The 12,894-nt window shown below is 45.9% G+C and overlaps 1 protein-coding gene across 1 annotated transcript in view; it reads left to right on the top strand.

The window, feature by feature from the left end:
- LOC101141530 (leucine-rich repeat-containing protein 14-like) overlaps nt 1-12,894 on the top strand; it is a 53,916-nt gene that overhangs the window by 7,759 nt on the left and 33,263 nt on the right. Inside the window, exons 2-4 of the mRNA XM_019018053.3 lie at nt 9,637-9,742; nt 9,835-10,791; nt 12,510-12,646. The gene's annotated coding sequence lies outside the window, so the exon portion shown is untranslated. The remainder of the gene's footprint in view (nt 1-9,636; nt 9,743-9,834; nt 10,792-12,509; nt 12,647-12,894) is intronic.

Here is a 12,894-nt window from a genome sequence, read left to right as displayed (position 1 = left end):
CTTCTGGAAAGGAAGGCAGGAGAAGCCATGTGTCAGCAGGCGGAAGCGTGCAGAAAGGTGAGAACACGGGCAGAAGGAGAGTAGATTTCACTTGAGGAGAGCCTGGAGAGGAGGTGTGAGATGGGAATGTCCAAAATCTTTGCTAGATATTTTATATAAATTGGATCCTGTCACTTTGTAGATTTTTTCTTACAGGAGAAGATAAATTCAGAGCTTAGAGAGTTCTACTATTGTTGTTTAGGACAGTGTTTCTCTAACACAGGAAATTATCCTCACAGGTCCTGCCCTAGTGGAATAGAAACTCTGTGTGTTTTAAAATGTTCTTTAAAATTATTCACCATTTTACTGGTCTTTTCAGAAATATGAGTCGATTAAAATTTTTGACATGTTTATCTTACATTTTTGAAAGTAATGTATAATCTTTTTATTATAATCATACTCTAACCCTTCTGAGGTTATTCATTGAGAAAACCAAGAAAATTTACTACCTTGTATTTACACTGTTGTTTCTAAGGAGTGAACTGTTGAATCTCTGGAATTTATTTTCTTGGATCATGGAGTAGTTCCTATGAGGAATTAAAACTTTTTCCTTGTTCACCTGTATTTTTCTAGAAGATATGTCTCCTCTGTTCCTTTCTTTGTGACAATGGGCTATTGATAAATGCTTTTCTTTTTTATTCCTGAAGGAGGTAAAATAGATAAATGTTTTGGCATCATTAGCTAGTTAGTGGAAAATAAGCCATAAGAGGGAATAAGAACTTAAAAGAAGGTGCAGAATTTGGGGAAAGAAGTGGCTGTAGGCCTGAAGACATAACTTGATCTTATTGGATAAAGACAAAATATTCTAGAGAGACACTCAGAAGGAGAGTCTAAAGTTTCAGGGCAAAAAAAGGAGAATTCAATTAGAGCTTTAATAGCTAGATTGGTGTCCTGAAAGGACAGAGACAGTGCTGAATTAAACAGGCTGACACTGATCCCAGACCACTGGGACAAGGGCCCCATGAAAAGTAGACTCTCAGCAATGACACAGGTGTCCCGGAAAGCAGTAGCTTTGGGAGGTGAGCAGAAGGAGGCCCCACTTGGAAGTGTGTGGGCATTGGGAAAGGTGCAGGTGCTGGACCCTCAGGCTGCTTCTCACCTGAGGGAGGGACAGGTGCACAGGTGGTGGGCAGTGGCCACTCCTGTGGCTTCCTGACCTCCTTGCCTTTCTTACCCCCTCTGGGACAAGGAGGCCATCATGGGGATGTGTGTCTGCTTCCTCCCTCTCCTGAGACTACCTGTATCTCAGGTCAGTGCCTGCATGGCAATAGTGTGTCTGTCTAAAATTGGTCTGTGGGAAGAATGTCAGCAACACCAGGGAGCTTGAGCTGTAACTTTGTGAGCCAGAAATTGCCTGGCTTGTGATCCTGTCCAGGTCCCAGCATCTAAAGGACAAAACCCAACATGAACTAAGGATGGGAGTGGATGACAGAGTGATGCACATTGTGGGATCACGTAGGCAAACCTCCTTTTTTTCCTGTTGTCTGGACCCAAAGTCTCCCAGCCATGAGATGAGCATGTGACTGACCCCAGCTGCAACTACAGGCATCTGCATTCTGCTGTCCAAACTGATCAGACAACCCACTGGTCAACATGATGGTGTCAGGGGAGATGGTGTGAGTGATCTGAACTAGTATTCTCAAAGGCAAAAATTCCTGGTGGGTTGGTCAGAGTGCATTGCCTCATTCTGGAGCATTTGTGTGTGAATGTGATACCTGAGACTGAGCAGTATCTTGTTTGCGCATGGGAATTTAGCCTAGGGACAGGACAGGACATGGAGAAGAGACATCTCAAATAAAACTCATAGTGGGATTCCCCCCTTGCCATTTGGAGAGAAAAGCATCCTGTGACAACTTTGAAAGAGGCTGGGAGGCTGTTGTCTGAGTTTCCATCATGGTGATTAGCTCAGGGGCTCCCCCAGCCTCATTGCTCATGGAGGCCCCCTTAGCAGGGCTTTCGCATCCACCCCCTCCACTTTTCAAGGCTATTCCTGAGCCCTCTATCCTCACCCAGGCTTCAGTCCCTCCTCTCACAAACACAGGCGAGACCTGACCTTTCTCTCCAATGACCCCAGCTGGCCCCATGGCCTTCATGCTTGCTGCCTCCTTGTTCATCTTCTTTGAGGCATCTGGACTTTTCTTCATAAACTTGAGTCAGATCCTGTGTCTTCCTTGTCCAACCTTCTGATGGCTCCTCTACCCCCAACTGAGCTCTCCTCACTGTGTGATGACATCATATTGTCGCATTGACATTTTTACTTGATTGCCTTATCTCTTCCACCACTCAGTGTCAGCTCCATGAGGACAGGGCCCCTTCCTCTCTTGTTCATCATGTGCTTTGAACCCCTGGATCTGAGCCTGGTGCATAGTAGCTTCTCAGTGAATGAGGTGGATAAACAGACCTTTGGGAGTCGACTATCCTGAGTCAGACACAATGACCCTGGTCCTGTTTTGACCCATTATGGATTTGGTTTCCAGGACAGCCTGATCTTGGTATTGAGGGATTTCTGTTAATATGAGACAATATGAAAATTTGTTACTGCCAAGGGTTGGGTGTGAGGGTAGAATTGAGAGGACAGAAACACATTCTCCACACTGTGTTCACTGGAGTCAGTTTTAAAATCTAAATTTTTACTAAACAAATGAAAAGCAACGTTAATCAGCTGACTTGCCCAAGAAGTGGGGGCTGCACAGAGAAGCTCCATTGCTGGATGGGCAGCAGCTTTTTCTCCCACTTCCCCACTGGCCTGAAGTACTGCCTGAGCCTTGGTGCTTGTGTCCCAAGCTGAGAATAAAAATCAGCCTTTTCCTCTGCCTGGAGTCCAGAGATGCTCAGAGAGGCCATGTTCTCCAACCTGGAGCCTCAGCATTGGGCCTATGCCCCTAAGGGTCAATGACTGCTTTTATATATGTGGAGCTCTGGGTCTCTCGGAGGCATGTTTGTACCAGAGCACATGCCCGTGCCCAACATTGCTGCTGTTTCTAGTGCAGGAGCTGGTACCCACCTGCCCTACAGATGCATGCACTGCAGGTGGCTGGGTCAGCACAGGCTGGGCTCAGGACCCTGGACATTAAGACAGACACAGGGTGAGAGGTGGGTCAGTGGACAGAGACACATGCATAATCCTTGGTCTTTTGATCACCAGCCCTGACACTGAGCCCTAGCCACCTGTGCAGTGAAGGAGAAGGCGGGGGAGAGACCATAGTGGAGACCCATACATAGCTCTACATCCTGAGGATCATCAACTGAGCCTGGGCTCTCCAAGTCCCTTGTACTCCATCCAGCAGCTCAGGGTGAGGAGGGCGTCCTTCATACCAACCAGCCTCCTCCCCTGGGCTGTCCAAGCCCTTTCCTGGGCCATGACTTCGATCCCTCCCTGAAAAGCTGACACATGAAGAGGATGGTCCTGGTTGATGCTGTTCTGTGGCTCCCTGGGGGCCTATAATGAAACAGCTGCTGGTCTTGTGAGCAGGGGGTAGAGGGCTCCAGCCCAGGGTCAGGGAGTGGCTCTCGTATGGGGTCTCCAGCACAAGCTTTAGGGACAGACCACAGAACAGCCTACTGCTTGAGGTCCAGATGCACCCATGTATCCTGTCTCCTCCACTGTTCACTTTGCCATCCCCAAGAAGGATGGAGATGGGCAGTGTTTAGGCCATAACACACCTTAGTCTCACATCTCCACAGACCCTCCTTCCTGGATATACTTGCTTAGCTCACTGTGAGGTTTATAGGGCAGTTCTGGGAGGCTGGACTCCCTGAGGAGCCTCCACTAGGGGACATCAGAGCAGGAAGCCCAATGGGGACAGGGCAGTGCCTCCCTCCAGGACACAGGGAGCTGCTCCCTCTTTCTTCTCCCTGGGCTGTCTAGAGCCTGCACCCAGACTGCCTTGCTTCTCTCTGGGCCTATTTCTTCTTCTCAGCCCCTCAAGAAATTAGATTGCAGAAAAGGAAAAGATTAAAAAATAAATTTAAAAATATTTGCCAGCACCAGGCATAAATTCTAGGGCAATATGACACCAAGTGCAATTTTGAGAGGAGAGAGGGGAGCCCTAGGTAGGCTTCTGATTCCTAATTATCCTTCCTTATTTGGGCACTGAGAGGCAAATAACATCTTTCAAAGGGCAGGGTCAGCACTCTCTAAATCTGTCCTGAGTACATGGAATGATGACTCTTTCAGGATTTGGAAACAATTTCTAAGGCTCATTTTTCTTCTGTCAAGAGAAAATGGTTAGCTCCACAGGCACTGAATTCAGCACATTTGGAAAATTAGGTAATATTTCATAGTCATCGTGATATTTTTGTTTCTGTTTTTAGTTTTCCTGAGACTTCAGAAAACTTGAATGAGAGATTGAGAGTAGAAACATTTTAAACCAGACGGTGCTTCCAAGTGGAATGTGTACATATAAAACATATTTGAAAATTTAAAACTTGTCATATAACAAGACCCTGAGCAGGCTGAGGTTTCTGTCCCACTTCCTCATCTGCCTGTGTCACTGTGTGAATGCCAGTGCCCCAGGTCTGACAGTAATAGTCAGCCTCGTCCTCAGACTGGAGGCTGGAGATGGTGAGGTAGCGCTCAGCCCCAGAGCTGGAGCCTGAGAAGCGATCAGGGATCCCGTCCCCCTTGCTGTGGCTGCCATCACTGTTAAGCTTCATCAAGTACCGAGGGCCCTTCTCTGGCTGCTGCTGATGCCATGTGATGGCGTAGCTGCTGTGCCCACTGCTCAGAGTGCAGGTGAGCTTGACCGAGGCTCCCAGGGAGGCAGAGGCAGAGGGTGATTGAGTCAGCACAAGCTGGGAGAGAGACCCTGAAAACACAGACACCCGTTATCAGCTGGAGTCAAGAAAAGAGGGAAGGACATTCCTGGCATAAGTTTGGGAGGTGGTATCAGTGAGCTGGAGGTCAGGGTGCTGAGGGCCATCCTGACCTGTGCAGTGGAGGAGGAGGGTGAGGAGGAGGAGTGGGGTCCAAGCCACGGTGCAGACTCCCCAGAGCTCTGCTGAGGCTGACAGATGCAGGTATTTCTTACCCACCCTGTGGTCCCAGAGGAGAGAGAGGGGCCCTTCATGCAAATGTGCTCCTCTTCCTCTGCCCAACCAAATCACTCCGTGTGCCTGAGTGTCAGTCCCAGTGGTGGGGCGACATTTCTGGGAGGGGTTACCTGGGCTGGGCCTGGCCTGAGGCTCTCCAAGCGTGCAGAGAGAGCCCAGCTGCTGGCCCCAGTGAACCCTGCGTGGAGACCAAGTTCAAGTGTTTGGTTTCCCAGCTGAGAAACCCACAGAGCCCTCAGCAGCAGACCAACAGCACCCCCTTCTGCCTAGGCCCAGGTCCATCATGTCTGTGACCAGATGCCAGTGGGTCCTGACAGAGGCTTCTGCCTGGACCAGGGCCTTGACCACGGCCTGCTCTCTGTCCAAGGGCAAAGTGGGGCCCCTCATCAGGGCAGCCTCCTATTTTATTTCAGACTTTAGTTTTCCATTTAACCCTCTTCAGTGGGAACGGGACACACGATCCACCCCATTTTGCAAGAAGTCCTCAGGAGAAAGGTGTCTCTCATACACGTTCTATTTGGTAGGTGTAATGGGATAATTTACATTGACTGGAACAGAATGTCTCCATTCTGCAGTAATGGAGATGTTGTGAGAATGGATTGGACTGTTGGCTACTTGAGCATCTGCATTTGTAAAAACCATCAAACTGTATAATTAAGACCTGTGATTTTTACTTTATATAAGTTATCTTTCTATATAATAAACAGAAAAAATAGGAGAAAATGGCTACTTTTCAGACAAAACCCGATGGAATTTGCCACCAGCAGAACTGCTCTACAGGAAATTCTAAAACTGTTTTTCAGTGAGATGAAAAATAATCTCAGTTAGTAGCCCCCCAAATTAGAAATAAATATTTTAAAAAGTGGAGAAAAGAGGGTAAACTCAAAGGAAAATTGAGTACATAAAACAATGATTTTTACATCAGTTGGTGTTACATGCATATATGTGTAAACGTAATGGTGCATGTGTATGTACTTATGAACACATATTAATAGAGGTGCATGCATATTTGTAAACATAACGTAACTGTATGTTTTGATATTAGGTAAATTGCTAGAGAGTAAATGGAATTGAAGTTTCTGCACTCTAACTGTGTACTCCCTGAAGCTCTATTTTAGACCCTGAGCTGCCCTAGTCTTTTTATAGTTTCCCAAACAATCAAGGGGACAGATTTTCTACCTTGAAATAAAAACTTAATGTAGGGCTGTCCCCACCTTACCCCTTGGCCTGGATGCTCCCAGGCCAGCAGGAGAATGAGAAGAGAAGAGTTGAGCCTGGGGAGGTTTCCAGTGGGGAGAGGACACCTGGCCTTTGATAGGCCCCAGGTCCAACAGGTCAAAGCTTTGGGCCAATCAGGGAATGGGGAACTTGCCACCTGATCAAACCCGAGGGAGACCCCGAGTGTTTTCCCAGCTGGTGGGACCGTGTCAGGAGAGCTTCAATGTCCCTGACTGACTGCAGGCCCCAGTTTCTATCAGGCCTCTTTGACAGGCCTGAGCCCTTCCCTGGAGGGTCCTAGATGGCCTGGATCAACTTTTCTGGTGCTGCTGCTGCTCATCACCTCAGAATGGATTTATCAAAATTCCAAGTTCTAGATGAGCATTGTTGGCCCAGAGGAGACAATCTCACTGGGACTAAGTTAGAGAAGACTTGTCTTCCATCAGCATAGCATAGGAGTAATAGGCTTTTTAATTAGATCAAATAGAGCAGCCCAAAAGAAGTAAAACAGGAAAAAAAAGAAATCTATCTTTCCACGTTTTAGTATCCTGGATGCAAAAAATTAAATTCTTTCTACTGCTCATGCATTGGGTAAACCCCTCACCAGTCAGTTTTAGGCACTTATTTTGTTTTATTTTATCTTTTTTTAAACCTTCATTTCTTATTCAAAAGTACATCCCAATGTCCTACAGTTAGTACTCTGCTATGTGGAAATAATAAGAAAACATCTGATTTGTTTTTCAAGTATTACATTTTTTACCCAAGAATTATCCATACTGGGCCAGGTGTGGTGGCTTATGCCTGTAATTCCAGCTGTTTGGGAGGCCAAAGCAGGAGGATCAGTTGAGCCCAGTAGTTACGGACCAGCCTGGGCAACATAATGAGATCTTGTCTCTACAAAAAATAAGCAAAATTAGCCAGGCATGGTGGTGCGTGCCCGTAGGCTTAGCTACTTGTGAAGCTGAGGTGGGAGGATTGCTTGAGCCTGGGAGTTTGAGGCTGCAGTGAGCCATGATTGCACCACTGCACTCCAGCCTGGGCAACAGAGTGAGACACTGTCTCAAAAACAAAACAAAACAAAAAAAGGCCAGGCGTTGTGGCTTATGCCTGTAATTCCAGCTCTTTGGGAGGCCGAGGTGAACACATCACCTGAGGTCAGAAGTTCGAGACCAGCCTCGCCCACATGGCAAAACCCCATCTCTACTAAAATTACAAAAATTAGTTGGGTGTGGTGGCGGGCGCCTGTATCCCGGCTACTCAGGAGGCTGAGGCAGGCTGAGGCACTTGAATCTGGGAGGCAGAGGTTGCAGTGAGCCAAGATTGTGCCACTGCACTCCAGTCTGGGCAACAGAATGAGACTTTTTCAAAAAACAACGACAACAACAAAAAAGAAACGGAAAGAAATATCCACACTGTATGTTTGTGTTATTAATTCAGGATTACATGATAAAACTTTTCCATCCTTTTACTTTCATTTAATGTTTTCTGTAAACATAATTATAGATACATGTTAAGGTGAAAAAATATGTAATAAAGGTTTAGTTACACTTCGACCAGTTTTCCTCAAAAGTGGCATCTTACAACACAATATGCAATTTACAAAATCAGAATGATGCAATTAACATTGAAGTAATGCTTTATGCCATTTTAACTAGGTGTTTATTTGTGTTATCATTTTACTTTTGTGTATATACTTCTATTTAGAGTTTATTATAGAATCGTATGCTTGTCTCTTGTTTTTTATTTTTCTCAGTGTGACAAACTGTGTTTAATATATGTGCTTAGTTCATTTACATTTAATGAAATTATTCACATGGTTGGATTTAAGCTTACAATTTTAGTGTAAGTTTCCTTTTTCTCTTTATAACTTTTGTTCCTCTCCACCCTGTTTCTGCTACTTTTGGATTATTTGAGTATTATTTAGTGGGCTCTTTTGATTTTTATATTGATTTTATATTGGTATCTCTGCACAGTTTTACATTGGTTGCTGTAAAGTTTACAACATGTACACGTAACTATTCATGATCTATTTAGATTTAATAATAGGCCTAATATTTTCCCAGTCATGTAGACCCCTTACAGTTCCTTCTTTTGGTTGAAGTTTCATATATATGTGTGTGTGTGTGTGTGTGTGTGTGTGTGTGTGTGTATATGTATATATGTGTATATATGTATATATAATATTTTTCATAAGTAGAAATTATATCAAAAATGCTATAACTTAGCTTTTGATATGCATATTTTCCAGAACTGTAGAGCTAAAAATTTGGTCTTTTACTACTATATTTATTGGTTATTCTTCCTGCATTCTTCAGGTTCAATGTTTCCATTATCATTTATCTTCCACCTGAAAATTTTCTCTTAGAGTTGATTTGTTTTGATTTTTTTTAGATGAATTCTTTCAGGTTTTCTTCATCTGACAAAGTCTTATTTTTTACCTTTTTAAAAAAAAAATCTTTACCTGGATATAGCATTATGACTCAATAGTTCTCTCTTTCTTTCTTTTGACTTTGTAAGAACATAACACTGCCATTTGGCCTCAATGTATACTCATAAAATACCTCTCATTGTTTGAATTGTTGATTTTCTGTATATATTATAAAGCTTTCTGTCTGCTTTCATAATTGTGTCTTTATCTTTGGTTTCAGTAATCTATTATTACATGCTTGAGCTTTTGAAAAACCTAGCTGTTTGGCATCACTGAGTTTCTTAGGTCTTTAAATGCATGTTCTTTACAGAAAGTCTTTAGCGATGACCAGTGGCTGGGGAGAAAGGGTGAAGGGTGGCTGCTAATTGTGGGGGCTTTTTTGTGGGGTGATGAAAACGTTTTAAAATTAGATTATGGTGATAGATGCATAATTCTGTAAACACAATAAGACAATTTAATTGTACATTTTATACGAAGTGAAATTTATCTCACTTTTTCAAATAGAGACAATGTGGGAACAAGGCCTGCTGACCCTTTGCAGGGGCCTGTGGCTGAGTCTCACTTCCTCCCTTGCTTAAACTGTAGGATCAGCCACAGGCACCCTCTTTGTTTGTCATAGGCAAGTATGGAGTGATCAGCCTCGGGACAGGCCAAGGGCAGGTTTTTGTCTGGGTTCCCCATGTGCCTGCAGCACTGTGTGAGCACTGAGGCTGTAGTCCCATGTTGAACAGTAATAATCAGCCTCGTCCTCAGGCTGGAGGCCCGAGATAGTCAGGGAGGCTGTGGTCCCAGACTTTGAGCCAGAGAAGCGGTCAGGGATCCCTGAGGGCGGAGAATTCCGTGAGAAATCTGTTGGTACCAGCCCACAGCATAACTTCCAACGTTGTTGCTGTTTCCAGTACAGGAGAGGGTGACCTTCTGTCCCACGGTCCCTGACACCGAGGCTTCCTGGGTCAGCGCAGACTGTGCCCAGGACCCTGGAACAGAGGAGGCAGGCACAGAGAGGTGAGTCTGGGTTCACTACCCACCCCACAATGTTAAAATATAAGAGAAAAGTCATCCCATGTGTCCCCAGTAATCACTTTGGCATTCCACAGGCAGTCACCTGAGCAGAGGGTGAGAAGCTGGAGGAGGAGAGGGGTCCAGGCCATGGTGGAGATGCCCCAGGCTCTGCTTCCTAAGCCCACAGCTGAGCAGAACTGCACAGAGTCTCTCTTATCCTCTCCTCCTAAGAGGGCACAGAGCACCCTTCATGCAAATCACACCCCTCCCCCTGCTATCCCTGGGCCTGACCTTGGGGAAGGTTGAGTGTGGGGTGGGGCTAGGGGAGCCTCTTCTGCCCCTGGGAGGTCCCAGCTGCTGGGCCCCAGAAAGCACAGAGCAGAGGGCCCAGGGTAGGGGTCCAGGGCCTGGTTTCCCAGTTGAAACCCCCACAGACCCTCAGGGACAGGCCACACTTCCCTCCACTGTCTCAGAGCCCAGGTTCATTCCTGACTGGCTTGAAGGTCCTCAGCACTGCCTTGCGCACACCATCCCCACACAGAGGCAGCGCTCATGCCCCTCCACCCCCACCCCAGGCTCTTTGTGCTGCAGGTGCTCACCACAGCACATTTCTCGCTGCAAGATGGGCCTCCTCAGCATGAAGTCATCCTCTGCTTCTTCCCCATTTAGATTTTTGTGTGGTTGGGGACATAGGTGAGTGAGCCTCAGAGAGAACATGTCCTGCACCCAGTGGCCAGGAGGGCAGGAGGGTTAACAACCCTCCCCAGCCTCCATATGGGCCTGAGGGCACCCACTTCTCTCTCTCATCACACTCCACATCCCCCCGTGGGAGGCCGGGCTCCATGACCCTCATCACTGTCCTCATCACACCCTTGATGGGGTGAGACCCTTAATGAAAATGCACAGGGAAATTATTCAAGAAGAGACCATCATTATGAAAGAGAGAAAAGTCTGCTTCTCTTATGGATACTTGGACCTGAGGAAGATGACCAAGGTCGCCACTCTCCCCAGAGACAGCCCAGAGAGGGGCCACCAGGGTGACTAGGCACCAGGTAGGGTGTGCACATCAGGGTGAAATTGGGAATGGGGGAGGTTAAGAATAGAAGGGTTAGAGTTTTATGGAAAGATCAAGAAGATGACCCAAAAGTTCCGAGACACCTTGTCTAAGCCCTTTACTCACAGTCCAATGTTATTTAACCATTCAAATTTTTTTTTTTTCTTGTTGAACCTCCGCCTCCCAGGTTCAAGCGATTCTCCTGCCTAAGCCTCCCGAGTAGCTGGCATTACAGGCACCCATCACCACACCTGACTAATTTTTGTATTTTTAGTAGAGACGGGGTTTCACCGTGTTGCCCAAGCTGGTCTCAAACTCCTGACCTCAGGCGATCCACCGGCCTCGGCCTCCCAAAGTGCTGGGATTACAGGCATAAGCCACCGCGCCCAGCCTCAAGTATTCTTTTATAGCACTTACTTTGTGTCAGGTACCATTCTATTTGCATCGTGAATGTTAACACGATTATTTTTCCGAGGACCTAATCCACAAGTGTAGTTTCAGTGGCATTGTATGCTGAGATAGATTACACATACACACACACACACACACAACACACACACAAACGTATATGTTTGTGTATGTGTTTAATGCTTTCATCTGCATGATTCAGAAAAAATTTAGCATAGTATCTTTCACAGTGATCCACGCAAAACAAAAAGATGCCTGTCACCTTGACAATTTGATTCTCCATGGTAACGCTAAAACCTGTATAATATTATTACTTAGTAGTCACGCAGTAAATATTTTTGAATTGAAAAATTAGTGAATATTTAAACACACACACACACACACACACACATTTCCACCTATCCCAACCCTGGGTAAAAAAATACGATGACAATATTCATTTCAGTCTTCCTCTTTTATTTAATAATAATCCTGCATCTAAATTCTCAGCCAGTTTGTTGGGAGTCAGCCGAGATACATCTGCTTTTCTCACACACAAGCTCCAAGCCCTCTCCATGTCCAATGTATTCTACAGCATAAAGTGACAAGGAATCTGCTCTCTCCTCTTTACCCCACAGTAACTCACCTAGATCTTCCCACCAGGATGGCATGAGCAACCACATCCTGTCTTCCTGTCCCAGGCCTCTCCATTCTACTCTCATTACAGCTGGAGAGTCACTGATCAAATGCCAATGTGAGTTCATCTCTCCCACCTCACAGCCCCGCAGTGGCTCTGTGTGCTTTTCTCAGGAGGCTGATCTGCCCCAATCTGCACCTCCAGCTCTGCAGCCACCCTAAGTCAGAGGTGTTGGAACCAGAGTGACTCCATCTTGAATAGGGGCTTGATTAAATGAGGCTTAGGCATGCTGGCCTGCATTTCCAGGAGGTTAGGCATTCTTAGTCACAGGATGAGCTAGGAAGTCAACCGGACTGGGATCACAAGATACAGGTCATAAAGACCCTGCTGATAAGACAGGATGCACTAAAGAAGCCGGCCAAAACCTACTGAAACCAAGACGGTGAGGAAAGTGACCTCTGGTTGTCCTCACAGTTAGAAATGCTATGGCAACATCCACAAGTTACCTTATATGGTCTATATTTTTAAAAAGAATTCCTGAAAAGCTAATAAATAATCCACTCCTTATTTAGCATATGATCAAGGACTATCTATACAAATAGCCGACCAGCAGTGTTTGGTGCTGCCCTGTCTATGGAGTAGCCATTCCTTTATTCCTTTACTGTCTTAATAAACTTGTTTCCACTTTATAGACTCCTCCCAAATTATTTCTTGCATGAGATCCAAGAACCCTCTCTTGGGATCTGAATCAGGACCCCTTTCCAGTAACACCTGCAGGAAGCACATCCTGGCCCCTTCCCTGCTCCACTGACTGGAGGCACAGGCCAAGGTAATTTCACTGTTTGACTTGAATGACCAATAACTCATCTTTGGGTTCTCACCTCTGATTAGAATCTTCTGACCCTCACCCTCCACCCATCGCCCTGCTGCTCATTCCGAAAGTCCCACATGAAACCCACTTCTGTGGCTTAGGCCTGTTTGGCAACTTGCCACCTGCTCTCACTCCCACACCCTCATAGAAGCCCTTCCCCATATGGATCTTGTGTTCTTCTCTCTCTCTTCCCTCTCAGCTCCTGC

The sequence above is a fragment of the Gorilla gorilla genome, chromosome 23 (assembly GCF_029281585.2).
Source record: "Gorilla gorilla gorilla isolate KB3781 chromosome 23, NHGRI_mGorGor1-v2.1_pri, whole genome shotgun sequence".
Taxonomy (NCBI): domain Eukaryota; kingdom Metazoa; phylum Chordata; class Mammalia; order Primates; family Hominidae; genus Gorilla; species Gorilla gorilla.
This window is presented reverse-complemented; position numbering and strand designations above follow the sequence as displayed.